The sequence below is a fragment of the Pogona vitticeps genome, chromosome 3, assembly GCF_051106095.1.
Source record: "Pogona vitticeps strain Pit_001003342236 chromosome 3, PviZW2.1, whole genome shotgun sequence".
In the NCBI taxonomy this organism is placed as follows: domain Eukaryota; kingdom Metazoa; phylum Chordata; class Lepidosauria; order Squamata; family Agamidae; genus Pogona; species Pogona vitticeps.
This window is the reverse complement of record NC_135785.1, coordinates 72,646,057-72,664,727: the sequence shown is the minus strand read 5'-3', so window position 1 is coordinate 72,664,727 and position 18,671 is coordinate 72,646,057. Positions and strand designations below refer to the sequence as shown.

General features: G+C 40.6%; 1 protein-coding gene and 1 long non-coding RNA gene across 5 annotated transcripts in view; one reads left to right on the top strand and one right to left on the bottom strand.

The window, feature by feature from the left end:
• LOC140705946 (uncharacterized) overlaps positions 1-18,671 on the bottom strand; it is a 56,185-nt gene that overhangs the window by 37,212 nt on the left and 302 nt on the right. The window lies entirely within an intron of this gene.
• Positions 18,004-18,671, top strand: part of CTBP2 (C-terminal binding protein 2) — a 254,425-nt gene continuing 253,757 nt past the window's right edge. The window contains exon 1 of one of the 4 annotated variants that reach the window (XM_020791523.3): positions 18,004-18,567. The gene's annotated coding sequence lies outside the window, so the exon portion shown is untranslated. The remainder of the gene's footprint in view (positions 18,568-18,671) is intronic. The other 3 variants (XM_072995418.2, XM_020791528.3, XM_078391198.1) reach the window with 3 other exon arrangements.

Sequence of the window (18,671 nt, the reverse complement as noted above, 5' to 3'; positions counted from 1 at the left end):
ACCTTTTGTTTCCTTCCACCTTCTCAGTATTAGCAGAGTGTAGGTCCCCAGGGCTTTCCCCATGTGGTTGACTTTGGATTTCTTTCTATGGGCTCAGCTGCCTGTAGCAGAATGCTGATAGTGATTTCGGGGTTTACCTATTCACCCTTCTGCCAGTGAAAACACAGACTGGAACTGGGTGGTTTGACCACATTATGCCATTGCTAGGTCAGCTGCCCTGATTCCCAGTCTGTTTCTATTTATGGCTGAAAGGGTTGAGTTTAATCTTTGAAACTCTAACAATTTCAATCCAGACTGATAGCTTCTCTTGCCTTATTTAACTACTTGACCCTTAAGATCTCCTTCACATTGAAGATGGAACAAGCTAGAAGGTGAAACAAAAACTAATGGATTCAAAAAAATGAGGCATTGACTAAACATCAGGAAAACAATCCAGGCAATAAGAGTTGTTAGGCAGTGTTGTAGACTACCTTAGAAGGTGGTGGACTCTCCTTCATTAATGGTTTTTAAAACAAGACGTTAGATTGGATGACTACCTCTTAAGAATGTTCCAGTTGTGGATTTCCAGCTTCAGCAGGATGTTTGACTTGATGATTCATGGAGTCTTTTCTGGTTTTGTGAATCTGTGGTGCTGTTCAGTGTACCCCTGCTAAATGGAGTCAGAAAAATAACAGTAAAATAGGTTTTTTAACAGACTCCCTAATTATGAAACAGCTTTTCCAGAAAACTTTTCTAATATCATATCCTGAAGGAATTGATGTCAGAAGAAGATATTTCTGTTCATCAGGAGTTTTAATTAATGGTGTAGTTTTTCATTCTGTTATCATAGTTCCTTACATTTGACCAATAGTTTTATATTCTGTTTTACATTTAAATATTTGTTTATTCTAAGCTGCCCATAAAACTTTCTTCCAACATGCATAAGGATGCATAAACAAACAAACAAAACAAAACAAACACGGTCCTCAAGAAGTCGAGATAGCCTACATATCTTCCCCTTGAGAGATGATGCTTCCCTGCTTGAATTTACACACATAAATGTGAAGACAGTTTACTTTGGTGGAAATGGCTGAAGCTGCTTCTACAGCCTGTAAAGCCTGTTCTCTTTTGTACAAGGCCCCCTATACTTGATCCAAAGACCTGGGCCAGTTGGCAATACTCTGTTTGTGTGGTAGTTGATCCTGATATAAACTCTTAAATACTATTGTCCGTGGGGCAGTTATTTCATATTGCACTTACTTATTTTCTTTGCTCCCCCTTCAGTATAAATTGGAGATTTCAGGGACTCTGTGTTGGCTATTGGATAGGGAGGGTTCTGTCTGAGTGCAGGTGTTTGCAGTAAAAGGTTTTAAAGCCATTTCATTACCTGATACTGTCTGCATCACTAAGACACAATAGTAAATTGATTCCTTCTGTTGATTAAGCAGTCCTCAAACAAGCGGCAGAACCATTGAACTTGAAGGAAGTAGAGCTTTTATAGACAGGGAGTATCCATAACATATCTCTAACTGTTTGTTTAGGAACACTTGGCATACTTATCAAAACTGCAGATCCATCAACCTTTAAACTGAATGGATCGACAGAAGGATTATCTGTGCAATTTTCTTGGAAGCATTAATGGGAGATATTTCAAAAATGTATATGCTTAAGTATTAAGTCTGTTGACTCGATACCATTGGGATAGATTTCACCTATTGTATGCACATGTTTCATAAGGTATTTCTGTTGTCTGGGCTTGTTCAAAAAATACAAAACTGATAGGAGGAAAACTAAAAAGAAAAATATATTTTCATTGTCACCAGAAAGCAAGAATTGCCAAAAGACACATTTTTCAAAGTGTCTGCAAGCCTTTTTACTTGCATTTTCAAAAAGCAGTGATTTTGAGCATTCGCCACCAATGTACAGTTAGCTATTTGTAGAAAGGCAGAAGTAATACATGTTTCCTGTCTCTTCCCAATGATTCAATTCAGCAGGTTTTCCATGTATAACCTTTCTCCCCCTTTTTCTTGAAAAGAATGCATTTGCCGGCTGGGGGAAAGTGTGACATTTGATAAAGAATATCAGACATCTTTAAACTAGTGTGACTCATGGAGATACAGCCAAAATCTAGTTCTCTAACTCTACAGGCTTTGATGCTAAATAAGCAGAGTATGTAAAAGCAGAACCATAGCAAAAAATACATTAGATCAATCTATGTGCTAATTAAATAACTTGTCCCAATTCATAGATGAGCATATTTCATTTTGAAAGGAATCATTTGTTTTGGGAATTGGTTGTTGAAGTAGTGTTAGTAATATAATTTGAATGCATTCTGTACCAGCCTGCAGCTCAGACTATCTTGGGGACTTTGCTTACTACTAGCATCATGGAAATCAAACTTGGCATATTCTTGAGCAACACAACCCCATAATCTTTACAACTTCTATGTCTATATTTGTATATGCAAATGAGATTATTTTAAGAAAGCTTGTTCTTCTGCAGATTGTGAGAAATAATTTGAAAAGCACATAGTTTGCAGAAAGGTATGCCTTGGCAGATAGGTATGACCAAGAGCAACCTCATGCAGGAACAAACAGAAATTTTATCATCTATTTCTTTCTAGGCTGTTTGAGACTTGCATTCTGCCCACTGAAAACCAGCCTTTCAATGTGTCTGGGGGATAAAATGAGGAAATCAGATAGACACTATAATACAAACTCAGATGAGAGAGTACTTTCCAATTTGGAACAGACAGGATGTTAACTCAAAATTTAAAAAAGTGTGTGTGTGTGTGTTTGGAACAGACAGGATGTTAACTCAAAATTTTAAAAAGTGTGTGTGTGTGTGTGTGATGTGCCATCAAGTCCCATTTGAGTTACAGTGACCCTCATTGCATTTTCAAGGTATGTGAGATCTTTAAGGTATGCTTTCACCAGTGTAGTGCCACCCCTTTCCCATGAGTTTCCACAGCAGTATGGGGACTTGATCCAGGTCTTCTCAGTCCTACTGCATCACACTATGCATTTACACCACATTGGCTCTCAGAAAATAAGGGGATGGTTTCTGTATATTCAACTGATTTCCTAGATAACAGGAAGTACAAAAGCTTGTACATTAAATAGTTTTTAAAAAATCAGTTTCAGGAACCCAAAACTGGCTGAGAGAACCCCTGAGCTTATAGAATGGTGATGGTACTTTAAGAAAGAAAGAAACCAGGTATCAGAAAAAATAAATGACTTTTCTCCTACAGGTTGAATGTCATTGCAGCTATTCCAACTTTAGATGTGGTATCTCTGAACAATGCTTTTCTTTGCATCCAAACCAGTCTCCCAAAGTTTTACAGCTAGTAAGTTCCTCCCCTTTAAGAACTTATTTAAGTTGAATAAATGTGTAACCATCAATTCCATTTATAGCTGAAGGCAGTTGAAATATGCATTGTTTGGATGTCAGTTGAAAACAAGCTGCTCAAAAGAAACACGGAGCCTGTCCAGACGGGGATTTGGAGCAGTCTGGTGCGTGCTTAAAAAGTTCTTATCTTCAGTACAATGTATTTTATTTCTCACTTGAGCAAGCTTTCCGTTCACACTGGAAACATTTATTTTCTCATGAGAAGGGTCTATACAGGTCACGGATCACTGGTTCACTCTTGAGCAAGGATTACTTGGTTTACTTGTAGGTCTACCCAGTTCACTTCAGAGTAAGGAAGCGGCAGCAACAATAGCTGAAGACAGCTGCAATGCAAAGGGTGAAGGTTGGAGAGACAGGAGCTCTGCCAGGGTGCGCTGGCTGTTGGGGGGTGATGCCTATGGAGTTGACATAGCCCCTTCCCCATCTTTTCTTCAGCTGACTACAGTACCTTCCTTCCGTTAAATAAAATTTGTGACATATCCAAAGAGAAATGCATCCACTCAGCATGGTATTAGAATTTTGCTGCAGTGTTTAGGGAAAATTTTTTAAAAGAAAATGAAAATAGAAGATGGTGTTTCTCCACGTTCCCTTTAAGCCGCACTATCCATCTAATACATCAAAGATTTGTGTCCTCAGTTAATGCTGCCCATAGCTCCATTTGAGTGTTAGCTAACTGTTTGCACAGGCTACATAATGAGCTATTTGTTTGTTTGTTTGTTTATTTATTTAACTTATATGCCGCCCACGCTACCCAAAGGTCTCTGGGCGGCTTACAACAATTAGTATTATGCTGAATCATACCAAAAAGAATACATGCCCATGCACTGTGTCAAAAAGGTGTGTGCCAGCTCTTGAAGGGGCAGGATGGTTTGACTGAACTAGAAACGTGTATGGATGCCATCATTTGGTTCAAACCAAACTGTACTAAGAGTGATTTATATACAGATCTGTATGCCAGTCTGGTCAGCACAGAAACATAGGAAGAGTGGGGAACTGGCCTGCTCAAGACCCTTATAATTTATGATTGCCAATAAAACTGTTATTGCTTATGGCCAAAGGCCTTTGCAAATATTCAAACACATTTAAAGATATATGATGCAAATTCTATTTGCATAGATAATTATTAGGAATAAAATGATGGAGTTTTAAAAGTGTACACATCAAACAAACAACACAACAGGTAAATGAATAAATAAATACATGGCAATAAAATAGGGTTGGGGAAAATTGGGCTGGGAAAAAATCCCTGCTTATAAAAGCTACTCTAAAGGAGCTGCTTTAAGAACACAGATGAGATTTTAAAACTTCATACTAACCAGTCTTCAGGACCAAAACTTAGAAAAGTGTCTAGTTAGGATAAAAACTAGCATCAGTCAGCCAGCATGACCACTAGTTGATTATGGTTCAGCTGAGAATTGTGTACTTTTTTTCCCTATTGGGTGTGCACTGAATATTGGGCTTAGAGCATATTAACACGACTGGAAAAGGCTTCATGGGGTGGACTCTTATGTATTTCTTTCCCATTCCTCAAAGCTTACTCCTTCTACAAGGCCTGAATAACATGCTTCCCTTTCTAGGCTGAGCCAGACTGATCTTCCTAAGATGATGTGCAAATGTGCACTGATGGTCCTACTTGGAAACCCAAGAGAAGCATATAATCACTTACTGAAAACCAAAATTACACTGATGGTCACTATTATGGATTTTTCTCTTATGGTCTATCTTAGTCAATGGTGAATCCAGCCATTATGCTAGAGGAGTGGGCATCTAGTGCCAACTGGATGCTAAGTGGATTTAGCACTAAAAATTAACACTGTCTGACATTTTTTTTACAAATCCAGATAAATCCTACATTTCCAGCACTAGCTTAGTCTCAAGGCTGAGTGTAGATGCTTATAACAGCTAAGTGTATTTTTCAGTTTTAATTTATTCAATGAGTTTAAACTTTTAAAAGGTCAGAACAAAGCATAGGCATCTTATCTCCATCACTGTTTCCACAATGAAAACCAATCTGGAGACAGAGAAAGAAAAGAATTGACCTGGAGATTATTTTATTTAAAAAAATTGCATAGTTTAGTTTCAATCTTTTGGCAAAAGCAGCATCCATTTTGCAACTGAGCACAACACAACCATCTCTATTGAGTAATTTTAACATGTTCTGAGATTATCCTTTGTTTATAAGAACAAGGGATCAAACCCTATTTAGTCCACCAATCTGTTCCCACAGAGGCCACCAAGGTGTCAATTAGATGTTCACAAATGGGACAGAAATGCAGCAGTGCCATCCAATTCTGGTCCCTAGGATATAAATACTGCAGGTGATACTGCAGGTAACAAAATTGATATTTGGTGGATCCTTCACCACCCTTTACAGAAAATGCACCATACATTTATTAATGTTTGGAAGAACAGTTTTCTCTGTAGAGTACTATTGCTCTTATCTGCTGTCAAATCACTTTATGTGACCTTAATAGAGTTTTCAAGATATGACAGCTGTCCAAGGAGTGGTTTTTCATTGCTACCACCCAGGGAGTTCCTATGGCTGAATAGGGATTTGAAGTCCTAGTCTCTGGAGTCCTACTCTGACACTACTACATTACTCTGGTTTTCTCTGGTTTTCTCTCGAGAGAGAGAGAGACAGACAGAGAGACAGAGAGAATGTGTGTATATTTAAATTTTCATGTGCAGTGATAACTATGATATAATTAATAAACAGTTTTATAATTTTGATGCATCTCTCGTATCTGAGATTTAATTGCAAATATTTCAATCACCCCTGCAAATCATATATTTTGATCTTGAAGTACTTCCTGCAGTTGCTGACCAGTCTAAAGCTAGCTGCAATTTTTCAGTGCAGGAGAAAGAAACATGCACATAATAAACAGCAGTCTCTTTATTACCGTTTTAAGACAATTTTCCACTGAAAATAGGATCTGAGTTTTGGCTACAACTCTGTACCTACTTATAGCATAGTAAATCCCAATGAACTAAGCTGCCATTTACTTCCCAATAGAGATCGTGTTGTACGTCTGATCCAGCTGTAGCTCAAACAACAGTTCATAGACTCATAGAACTGTAGAGCTGGAAGGGATTCCAATGATCCAGTGCCTTGATAACACCCAATGCTCTGCTAAAGTTAAAAATCCACAGCCCAAAGCATTCTTGGCAGGTGGCCATCTCTGTTTAAAAGTTTAAATGAAGGAGACTCCACCATGCTGAGAAGCAGTTCAATTCCATTGTCCAACAGCTCTTCTTCTCAAGAAGTATTTTCTAGGATTGAGGTGAAACCTGGTTTCTTATCATTTGAATCCATTACTTCAGTCCTACCCTCTGTGACTACAGGGGAAAAAAAGCTTGTTCCATCTCCCACAAGGCAGCCTTCAAACATTTGCAGGTAGCTATCATATTTATTTTATTTATTCAATTTATATGCTGCCCAAACTACCCAGAGGTCTCTGGGTATTGTCTCTGAGTCTTCTCTTCCATAGACTAAACATACCCGGTTCCCTAAGACTGGATAGGTACGAGATTCCTCACAGGGTTTGGTTTCCAGGACACTACATTTTTCCATACAGAAAATTATTTTGGCCCTATTCTCCAACCTGGTTAGGTCATCTAGGATGTCTTCTGGAATATTAGCTACCCCTACAAGTTTGGTATCCGTGACAAATTTGATGAGTATATCCATACTCTCATCCAAGTCATTTGTAAAGATCTGGAACAACATTATGTCCATCACAGAACCCTACAGCACCCTAGTGTCAGTTCCCTCCAGGATGATGAAGTACTCTTGGGGTACAGCCTGTCATTCAGCTACAAATCCACATAACAGTATTTATCTATTTTATTTAATATTTCAACTTGTATAGTGCAAGCCCTCTCTGTGCTGTTCACAACATAGATATGGTAAATACTATTTAAAAAATAATACAATACAATAGACAGATAAATATAAAAAATGATAAAGCTTTAAAAAGTAAACAAAAACAATGTCTGACAGCTAAAGTAATAAGAACTAATAAAAAGCAGCTTTAAATAATTCTGTTTTAACTATTTTCTTAAAAACTGAAAGGGAAGATGCCTGCCAAACCTCTGTTGGAACTTTATTCTGGAGGTATGGGACAATAAGCAAAAAAAAAAGTCTGATTCTTGAAACTCACTCTTTTGGACTCCTTAAGTGTTACCATTTTAAACATCATTGGACTATAAAGTGCGGGTGGTGTGGGTAGCTGTTTCGTAGGAGAGATATTCCAGCGGGTCCTTAACTCTAAAGGGCTTTGTAGGTGGTGACCAGCACCTTGAATTGGGCATGGAAATTAACAAGAAGCCAATAGAGATGTGCCAAGAGTGGAGATATGAGTCCATAAAGGTAAAGGTAAAAGTTCCCCTTGACATTTAGTCCAGTCATTTCTGACTCTAAGGCGTGGAGATCATTCCCGTTTCCAAGCTGTAGAGCCAGCGTTTGTCCGAATACAGTTTCCATGGTCACGTGGCCAGCGTGACTAGACACGGGACTCTGTTACCTTCCCACCATGGTGGTACCTATTTATCTACTTGCATTTTTACATGCTTTCGAACTGCTAGGTTGGCAGGAGCTGGGACAAGCGACGGGAGCTCACTCCCTCGCATGGATTCAATCTCATGACTGCTTGGTCTTCTGACCTTGCAGCACAGAGGCTTAACCCGCAGTGCCACCATGTCCCAAGGTATGAGTCCATACCTTTTGCTAACTGTGATCAGTCTGGCCACATTTTGGACCCGCTGAAGTTTCTGTACTGACCTCAAGGACAGCCCTGCCTAGAAAGCATTAAAATAATTTGTTTCAGATATTACCAATGCATGAAATCACTGTTGCTATCTTCCTTGATGACTTGCCACTCCATTCACTTCTTATACTTGCCCCTCAGGTGAAGGCTTATCCATTAATTTTTCATTTTAGATACAGGTATTAAACAAATATTCTGACAGGAATGATAGTTTTGTTTTCCTTGGACAGTACATTTCCACTGTTGCTGTGTTAAAATAAAATGCACTTGGTATTGACAGGAGAGAGCTATTGGACAACTCAATACAGAGCGGAAAAACAATTGGCAAGGAAAGGCTTTAAGGATCCTATTTTAGTTTCTTCCACACTCAAAATCATAGTTCCCAAAGCTATTCTTACTTTTTTCAAAAGAGTAAGACCAGGGTTGATTTTCTATACACTCAAGATCCTAATTTTTGAGCTTGACCATGTTTCCTTTACCCCTGTCTTCTTGAAATGGATTTCATTTTCAGAAATCACAGATACCTTTGTTTTTTGAAATACAATCTATCCCAGTAAATCCAATCCTACAGGAATACACAGGCAAGATGTTTCACTCCTTGGTACCCTGTGACTACTACAGTCCACATGGTTAGCTTTGCAAAGTGTCTGACATAAGAAAAGGACCTGGTCTTCTTGTGAGGCTTTATTTGATTCATTTTTTTCAGTTTCTGAGCAACATGCAGCAGAATAATTTTTTTAAAAAAATCAAAGCACAGAATCTATAAAATACACAACAATGCACATTTTAAAAAACATTGATACAGAGGCCAAAAGCAGAACAAAGAATGATGATGATGATGATGATGCCTCATTTCTCCCAACAAGGGACCCAAAGTGGTTCACAATATTAAAATTCACACAATTTAAAAACAAAATAAGTTATATATTAAAAGACAAATTAAACAATCTATGATTTAAAATACAATTAAAAGATTAAAACATGATGACATTAAAATTATCTGCTAAAATGAGGTTCAGGGATCCAATTATAATTGTTAAAAGCCGACCTGAAGAGATGGGTCTTTAGCTTTTTTCGGAAGGATAAAAAGGAAGGGGCCATCCTGATTTTCCTGAGAGAGTGTGTTCCATAGCCTATATAATATAATCTGCTCACAGAAAGACAGAACAACATAAACATGAACTTTCCTTTGTCTGTTACATCATGTGAATGAGGCTCGAGGAAACTGTAGCCTGAATGTACTTGCAGAAAGTATTGGGACTGTATTGTTAAGAAAGCTCTCTTTGTTGTGATTCTTAATATTACTTTGTTTTCATTCCTTTTCTATTCAAGTCAACAGTTGGACGTGGTTGCTTCTTAAATAAACTAGACACAAAACACAAAGGCTGAGAGAAAAGTCTGAAAAAACTTCCTAGCATCTTATGTAAGAGAAATCATGACAGGCAGTTTTTAAAGGCTCTGCATGTTCTCAAGCGGGACTGGGTAATCCTAAAAGCCAACCTGCACCTTTAAAAAAATTATATGATACAGCCTTCCTTGAAGGACTGCTAAGTAATTATGACTGAATGTCTCCCCGGAGCCTCAAAAACTCCTTGTACATAATGAAGCTGGATGTTAACGAGGCTAGACCAGAGCAGCCTTTATATTAACATACTAATTTCGTACATGAAGGGGGCATTTACTTCGCATGTTCCAGCCTTATACAGGCCAGTGTTGTGAGCATGCTTAGAGAAGCCCCTATGTGCACACCCTCCACTGTTACTTTCTTGACATGTTAAATGCCATGTCTAAGGAGTACAGGCCTTCCTCATGAACAAGAACCATGGAGGGTCTAAATGGGAGCAGAAACTTTTTTTTCCAGACATGCGTCTGAACGTGGAAAATGCTGATGGAAGGACTGTCCAGGTGTGATCACAATGCTAGATTGTGTAAGACCTCAATAGGATTTATATTTGCTCTCATCTGCATTCTCTGAAGTAACATATAGACCAAGGGGACAGGCCCAGTTACCTGCATTCTCTTAAGCAACACAGGCCTACACAAAGAATACAAATACTGTATATCTACACATTCGCATTCCTAAAAAGACTGCTGTCAGAGAGATCTGGAATTTGGTGGAGAGACAAGTGTGACGAGACCTACTCAGTCTCACCTCATCCTTTGGATAAGGAAAACATTAGTCTGTATGCTTCTTGATTGAATGAAATAAGAACTCTGGCTTACTGTAGGTGATTATGTATTTCCTTATATATGGTGTGCAACTACATCTCCAAAAAGCTATCTTTGGAGAGCAGAAGCTGGAGGAGAAATAAAAGGGTGGCTAATGGAAGAACAAGAACAAGTTGTAATACCTGGAACTAAAAACAAACAGGACATGCTGTCTCCCAACACCCAGTATTAGTGGAGAAACATACAAAACAGTACCTTTTTCTAACTGCAAAATGCTTTCTTTTTCCCCCCTTAAGAGTTCTCTAAATATATTATCATGGCACAGCACAGTTAATGGTTAAAATTATTGTGTGGGAGGCTATTTCTCTATTTTAACCATGCCTCTTGGAATGATACAACTTACTTTCACAGTGGCATGGATGCAGAATTTATTAGCCAGTATTTCTGGAACTCTCAGACTGCAGCTGTTCATGTTTTGTAGTCTCTAACTTCCCACCTCCCTAGCAGAATTAAGAAAAGATTTCCTCCCCAAAGGCAGCAGTGCAAATTTTGATGGCCACAATCTCATAAGAATGAGAAAAGAGCAAGCAAATATAATCTCCTTGCTTTATAAGAGGCAGAGGGGACTATATAGCTGAGGGAAGGAGCTAGAACTGCCAACATCTGGTATAAAGGAAGCTGACATGCCTTTAGTAGCTTCATGCCATGGCAAAGTTTGTCAGGTGGAGCTTCTCTAATCAGTGCAGAACCATGACAGGAGCAGCTGTCTGCCAAACCTCCTCCTGCCTTACATCTAACAACAGCTTGGCAACCCCTGTTGAAGGCAGGGACCCAACTTGACATACCTTGTTTCTCATTGGTGATGTCTTAAACCTTGAAATAGCTCACAACAGTTGCCCACTTTCTTTGAGGAGAGACGCTTTTTATGCTGCTCCATGAGGTTTTAAAAATGTGTGAAAAGATCAAGTTCACCTGGCACATGCTAAAATCACAACATTTATCATGTGTTAACTGATACCTTTACAAGCCAGCCTAGCACGGAGCCACTTATGAATTTGCTGTTTTTTGTTTTCTTTGAGAGTTCAACACAGGCCTCTCTGTTCATACCACAAACACAACTCATTATTAATTATAGTTATTATTGATTTTTCCAATAGCATACATTCCACAAACAGCTCTTTATAAACAAGCACATAAGCATGTTTGAGACCATATCATAAACTAAAAAAATACTGTGATGACACTGAATTATGATGAAGTAGCTGAATAATTAATAGTTTTTATCTGTCCTCCACTGAACACTAACAATGCAGAACATCAAATATAATATATATTTCATTAGCATTGTGAAAATTTTAGACATTTGTCAGGACGGTGCTGCTCATCTAGTTGGTAAGCAAATGTATTGCTTCCATGGGGTAGTGGTCCCAATCCGTTTGGGATTTCATTCAGTTCGCCTATTTTCTTCTGTTCACTTAACTCCTCCAGGCGCAAAGGCCATGCTCTCTCACTGCCACAGTACATTGTAACTAACAGCATATAGTGTGTACTCGTCCCTCTTTCTTCATCTCCAGGTAAGGTAAAGGTAAAGGTTCACCTTGACAATTTTGTCCAGTCATGTTCAACTCTAGGGGGCAGTGCTCATCCTTGTTTCCAAGCCACAGAGCCAGCATTTGTCTGAAGACAATCTTCGGTGGTCACGTGGCCACTGTGACTTAGACACGGAACACTGTTACCTTCCCACCTAGGTGGTCCCTATTTATCTACTCGCATTTGCATGCTTTCAAACCACTAGGTTGGCAGGAGCTGGGACAAGTGACGGGAGCTCACTCCGCCACGTGGATTCGATCTTACAGCTGAAGATCTACAGACCTTACAGCACAGAGGCTTCTGCGGTTTAACCCGCAACGCCACCACGTCCCTCAGGTACCTACCACAATTGAGGAAAAGAGAGGAAATGGAAGAAGAGAGGAACAGTGAGCTAGAGGGTAGGATCAACAATGTATGCCAAAAACTTGGAGTGAATACTGTAGTACAGTGCTTCTTAGCTACTGATGCAACCCAAAATTGCAATCCAACATGAAATTATGGAATTATTAATTTTGGTTTGTGAGGAAGGGGTTAGGCATAGTAATAACATTTAATTCAAATAATACTAGACTTCATTATTCTATTTGTGTTTCACATCATCATAGTAACAAAGTACTATTACAATTTTCAAACCCTAATGGAATTATTTTTGTTTGCATATTTTTACTTTCAGCAGCACTACTGACATTTTTGCATCCCCCAAACTATCCATAAGTGATAGTTATAACAATGGAATGCCTGTAAATGCATAAACAGGGACTTTTGTTTCTATTATGGTAGAATCCAGATCCTTTGACACAGTGACTGACTGATGGAGCCTTAGGTACAAAAGAATAAGAACAATTGTTCTAGTGTATATTGCTAGACACTACAACTAGATCAGATTTAATTTTCCATTTGTTAAGTGCCATAAAGTCAGAATTGACTTATAGTGATACTAATAGGGCTTTCAAGGTAAATGAGATATTTAAGGTGTGGTTTTACTAGTTCTGCTCCAGTGAGCTTCCATGTCTGAACAGGGATTTGAACTCTGGTCTTTTCCCACTACACCACACCGGGTGTCCTAATTTTCCATACAAAAATTATAAGAAAATATTTTACATTTCTGTCACATTTTTCTCAGCTTCCCCTATTTTAGCATTTTAAGCCCAACATAATGAGCAAACAGTCCCATATATAAACATGAGATTTCAGAGGAATGTTTCCTTCCCATGCTGTATATGTGTAGCAAAGAGATGGTAGCGGAACATGGCATGGACGTGGTTGCTAGCTTTGACATACTCTGCAAAATCAACAGCTGTCATCAGCGGTCAGCTGCCACAAAATTATGGCACGGTTATCAAATGCTGTCACACAAAATTAACTATAGGATGTTCCCATGCTGGATTTATCGAGAGTTTATTGTGCCACATAAAGTACCCAACTTCTGTCAAGAATGTTTACAAGACCACATTCCAGGGTAATCATGATATCTGAATTTCCTGCTATGGATTGACAGCAGATCATTCCTTTCCAGAAATGCCCATGCATACGAAACCACATAACCAGCAGCATTGGAATAGTAATCTAATCTTTAGCACATATTTTTAAAATTTGATTTATAATCTCTCTTTCTCCCATAAACGTGACATGAGAAGTAACCGTTAACATACAGTAAATAAAGAGAATTAAACTATAAAACAAACAAAAGCATAACAATTTAAAACAGCAGCCGTTCAAAGACCTCAATGCCAAAAGCCTGTTGGAATAAAATGGTCATCATCTGTTAGCAGAAAGAAACAAGAAGGAAGTTCTTCAGGTCTTTGTGCCTCAGAAAACAATGGGCACAAAAGGAGGACCTCTCACAAATGTCTCAAAGCCTGGGCAGGCTCATAAGGGAACACACAGTCCTTCAGATAGAGAGACCCAAGTCATATAGGGCTTTATAGTCCACAGATCATAACCAGCACTTTGAATTGCGATGTTATCAGATTGCTTGCCAATGAAACTGTTGCCACTGTATTAATATACTCCTTGTACACTGCAAGCTGGTGCAGAAACAAATACCATTGGGTTCACTTTCAAATAAGGCCCCTTTCAAGAACCAGCGTGAAAAAAGTGCTGAAGTAGGACTTGGGAAGACCTGAATTTAAATCCCTGCCTGTCCTTGGAACCTCACTGGGAGTAATGGCACTGGTAAAATCACTCCTTAAAAATCTCACATACCTTGAAAATCCTATTTGTGACTCAGTACAACATAACAACAGATGACTGTCCTTCAGGCATTCTTCTTCACATGATTGTATGTAACTTTGTGGGATAAGAAAGCAGGGCCACACTTGCTGTCCCTGGTGTCTAGGCCTTGTTGGCTCTGACTACAATCCACAGGGTGGAAGGAACTGCCTGGTAAAAGGGAACATGTTTCATATGATTACATTTCCCCACAACCAGTGAGGTAGTGTTAAATCTGGAAGTACATATTGACAAGGGGAGAGCAGATCTTTTGTAAAATGAATGGCTTTTAATTGCCCATTCATGACCAAAGCACTTCAATTACTTTCCATAATGATGGGGTGGGTAGAGTGCAAGAAAATACTTTTCCTGGGAACATCAGTTTCTCTACCTGCTATTGTAAGAGCCTCATGGCACAGTGGTTACACTTCTGTACTGCAGCCAAAACTGTGCTCACGACCTGGGGTTCAATCCCAGGTAGCTGGCTCAAGGTTGATTCAGCCTTCTATCCTTCCGAGGTCGGTAAAATGAGTACCCAGCTTGCTAGGGAGGCAATGTGTAGCCTGCATAATTAACTTGTAAACCGCCCAGAGAGTGCTTGAATCACTATGGGGCAGTATATAAGCAGCACGCTTTGCTTTTGCTTTGCTTTTGCATGAAGCTCAGAGGGATGGAGTGTGTGTGATAGATATTATATTCTCATTACTCAAAAAGCTCTGGGGTTTCAACCTTGACTGGCTATACAGTACCCATGAACTCATTCCAAGGGTTCTGAACCCTGGAGGGAAACTACCAATAAAGAATGTCTCTTTATTAAGATGCCTTCCTGCTTTTGCATGACAGATAAGGCATAGGCAATAGGGATACCCACTGGCTCTGCCCTATTTGCCATCTGTATGTTGCACGGGAACCACCTGAAGAGGGGTGAATTGTCTCTATGAGTGGGGTCCCTCAATGATCCCTGTTCTTCTTGTCAATTGGATTATGATGATCAAGTGGAAAGAAATCTGAAGGGGGCTTTAGCAGTGGCAGGTGGTACCCACTATGGTTGGTGGACCAGCAGGCACAGCACAGGTAGGAGCCCAAGGTAGGTTATTTATACACACAGATATGGGACAGAAAGTGTTCAACATGCACACAGAAGAAAGGGAGCTAGCCTGAAAATGAAGTACAGTAGGACTTTGTCCAATTTATTCTAATGGACCAACTTCCACTGGGCTTCAGTTTCTATTAGAATTCAGTTTTTATTACTGTATTACATCACCACTCTGGAGTGGTGCTAAATACTACTGTACCTGGTTGTCTCCAGCTGCTGTATACCATTGGAGCTGTAGTTGTGTTACTATCATTTTTAGGGTAGCAGAAACCTGTTCTTTACTCTGACCCCCCTCCCCAATTACTGTATTGCTGTTGTTTAGATACCTTGGGTAGAATATACTGATAAACTGAAAAGCAGTGAACACAGTTACTGCACCTAAGATCTAACATGGGTAGTGCCATGCCAAAAACACTTATTTGGAAATATTTCCATGGGACCTATCTCTTTAGTGAGTTATATCATTTTCAGTAGTAAAAATTCATATCTGGTAAGTTTCACAATCAGAACTAGAAATGACCAGCAATCAAATGTGGAGTGTACTGTCGGCTTCTATTGTATAATTTCACAGACAACAAGCTCAAATATTAATACCAATTCCAAAAGGTTAGTAGTTTACGAAGGTTCAGATTTCACCTAGAAGTGTTGTTTTGTTGCTAGCAAAGCAAGTAAAAAAGAAATACAAGGAAAAGTAGATTATGTTGCAAAAAAGGAGAGGAAAAGGTAAGATTGCCACCTGCCCACATCTTTGGACTAAGGAAAAAGTAAGAATGACAGGGCTAACAGGCTCCATTGTTTGAAGACTTCATCATTTGAGGACTGAATGTGAGTGCACGGTATTCGAATCGAATTTAGTGCTTTGTGGGGTGTCCATGTCAGCTCCTTTGTCTTCAATATGTCATCAGGACAGGTGGCCTGTATCACAAGGTTCTGCAACCTTCATTTCAACATGCATGTACTTTGTATGGGATGGAAGCAACTCAGTGATCAAAGAGTTGTACATTCAAATAAACACCAGCTTCTGGAAATCTGCACAGAGTGGTCTCAATGGGGGGGGGCAATTTTAGCTTCAGCACGGGTGTGGGCTACTGTGTTCAGCTGAAAGTGGAGGAAATCACATCATCTAAAATATCCCCAAATAAGTTAAAGCTGCAAAACTCAGACACTATGAAAAACATTACTAACTGGGTGGCACTTGCCTGAAGGCACTGTTAAAATGGGATGAAAATGCACTCACTATGACACAACATATAATTGTTTAACATCTTGTAACTGGATGTCTCTAATTCTGCCCAAGAGACTTCCTCATGAAACTATGAGGGTATGGTTTTATTCACATTTAATGTCTTCTGGAACTACCAAAATCAGTCTGAGATTGCAGTCTTATGAATATTTCCTTGGGAGTAGGGTGGCCATATTAAAACACAGAATTCTGGTAGCTTTCTAAAATACTTGGAAGAGAATTTTAGCAGGTGCCACTAATATCACAAGTTAAACCTGCTGAAATTGCCATTTTAAAACAAATTTGGTTGTGGAGCCAGAGGTTGGGATTTTGATTCCCCACTGTGCCTCCTCGACAGGGGCTGGACTGATGATCCATAGAGTCCTTTTCAGCTTTATAGTTCTAAGAGTATTATTAATATTATCAGCAGTACAAGAGGTCGGTCTCTCGTGCTTTTCTGTGGGCAACACTAGGTCCCTGTAGAGTAAGCCCCAAGTTAAATTACAGGACACCCGGGTAAGAAAAAGCTAACTACAGTATAGTCATTCCACATGCAGCCTCTTAAATTTGTCAGTAGATGAACCCCAAACACTCCTCAACACGTCTGGACCCCGGAGTATGAAGACTGATAAAAAGAACTGTAGGTGCACACGTATTTAAACGAGGGATTAGAACGCAAAACAAGGCATGTCTCGGTTTTTTTTCTGACACAGCTGGTGATATGTTTTTATCGGGCCACATACTCAAGAGTAAGTGTGCTCTAGTAAACAGCGCTTCCGTTCGCGAGTGCTTCGCCCGATATTCGGCGCCCCACCCGATCATTCCGTAAGATTCGGCAGGATTTACTCCGAAGGAGTTAAGCTGTGTTTCCCCAAGGATGGTACCGCCGCCTGGTTCTCGTCACGAACCGCTCCGCAGGGAGCACGGGGGGGGGGGGAACTCGCAGGCTCCGGAATCGAGGACCGACGACCTACTGGAGTGGGTTGGGGGGGAAATACGCGCGAAACCAAACTGGCCCCGATTCGGGCGCCTTCTTAGACACACACACCCTTGGAGACGCGGGTCCAAGAGATGCGAGCTTTTTTGTTTCGTTCTGGGATTCGTGCCCAAGACACAATCGCCCTTTGCCTTCTCTCCTGGGCACGACCGGCACTTCCCATTGCGGTTCCTTCCCGTTTTGCGAACGTTGCTCTCTCTTTCAAGTCCTGCCAACTTGGAGCCGCGAAAGTCGAAAACGGGAGGAAAACCAAGCGCTGGCGGGGGTGGGTGCGTGGGGGGGGGAGAGAGAGAGAGGGACGGGAGAGAGAGTGCGGTCCAAGAGACGCTCCTCCTTCCTCTACTTGCCCCCCCTCCCTGCATCCCCTCCTCCTTTCCCCCCCTTTCTTTCTTGCTGCGTCTGTTTGTACTTTAGCTGATCCACTAATCCCCTGAGAAAGCCTATTTGCAGTGAAGAGTATCTGTAGGGGGCGAGGCTGGTCCATGTGGGTTTGTGTCATTGGTTTGCAAAGAGAGACCCCGCCTATTGCCCAAAAAGAAAAAAAAAGAAGAGTGAGCGAGCGAGCGAGAGACCCTACCTCTCCTAGCTACTCAGCACAACGGAGGAAGAAGCAGCGAATGCTGTAGAAAAGCAGAGACCCCCCCCCCTTCCCGGTTGTTGTTATTGCTCGATTTTTAAAATTTTTATTTTTACTTGAACTAAAGACTTCGGGGAGGGGGGGAGGAAAGAAAAGAGAGAGGGGGGAAATCCAAGTTGCAATTAGATTTTTCCCCCTCCTCCATTCCTCCTCCTTCTGCACCCCCCCCCATCCATCCTTACTTGGAGCAGCAGCAGCAGCAGCAGCGGGCGAGCCAGGCGAAGAAGGAGGCGAGGATTAAGTTTTTGTGTGCGGCGTGCTGCGTGTGTCATTTTTTTTAAGGTGGATCTCAGAGGCGAGCAAGAGCCCCGGCAAAAAAAAAGGGGGGGGGAAGGAGCCAGCGATCGGAGGCGATCGATAGAAGGAGAAGCGGGGGGGAAAAGATGCAGCGCTGAAAAAAGCGAGCGAGCGCGCTCAGGCGACGGCTTTAGCCAAAGAGCGCGGGGAGGGGGGGGCTGCTCCCTTTGGACATTAAGCGGCGACGACGAGGAGGTAAGGCGGGGGAAATGGGCAGGCGGGGAAGGGAAGGGAAAGGAAATCAAGGCTGATTCCCAAGCTTGGTCTGTCGGCAGCGCTCTCTCTCTCTCTCTCTCTCT